Raw genomic sequence first — 530 nt, 5'->3', positions numbered from 1 at the left:
CCCTGCAATCCTGCAATATTTAACACACTGTAACAAGTGTATACGTGTATCAATTTCATTATTGAAATCTTAATAGAAAGCTCGAAAGTGCAAGATTTCATATCTTGCCCTGCAATATTTAACACACTGTAACAAGTGTATACGTGTATCAATTTCATTATTGAAATCTTAATAGAAAGCTCGAAAGTATTGTTGCGCAAGATTTCGTTTCTCATCTAGTGTATAAAAATCACCGGAGAGAGATTTTCCAATCGAATTACAATCGAATTACGCACGCCAACTTCGCGTAAGGTACGAAACTTGTTTAATCGTCCCTACGGAAAGCGCGACGAGACTCACAGTCGGGATCGGGCAGCGAGATGGAAGCGTTTTATCGGCCGTTTCTTAGGCCTGGCTTTGATGTTACGCCGAGACAGGTCCGTTTATCGAAGTGGATTCGCGAGACGGCAGGCGCGCTTCGATCCGACGGAAAGTGCTCGTGAATCCGGGCTCCAATGCATTTAGCGAATCGAGTGTATTACCCGAGAGGG

At 43.8% G+C, this 530-nt stretch overlaps 1 protein-coding gene across 2 annotated transcripts in view; it reads right to left on the bottom strand.

The window, feature by feature from the left end:
• The window catches only part of LOC115243471 (homeotic protein spalt-major-like), a 110,104-nt gene that overhangs the window by 106,983 nt on the left and 2,591 nt on the right, over positions 1-530 (bottom strand). The gene's annotated exons all lie outside the window — the stretch shown is intronic.

The sequence above is a fragment of the Formica exsecta genome, unplaced genomic scaffold, assembly GCF_003651465.1.
Source record: "Formica exsecta isolate Colony F162 unplaced genomic scaffold, ASM365146v1 scaffold72, whole genome shotgun sequence".
In the NCBI taxonomy this organism is placed as follows: domain Eukaryota; kingdom Metazoa; phylum Arthropoda; class Insecta; order Hymenoptera; family Formicidae; genus Formica; species Formica exsecta.
This window is presented reverse-complemented; position numbering and strand designations above follow the sequence as displayed.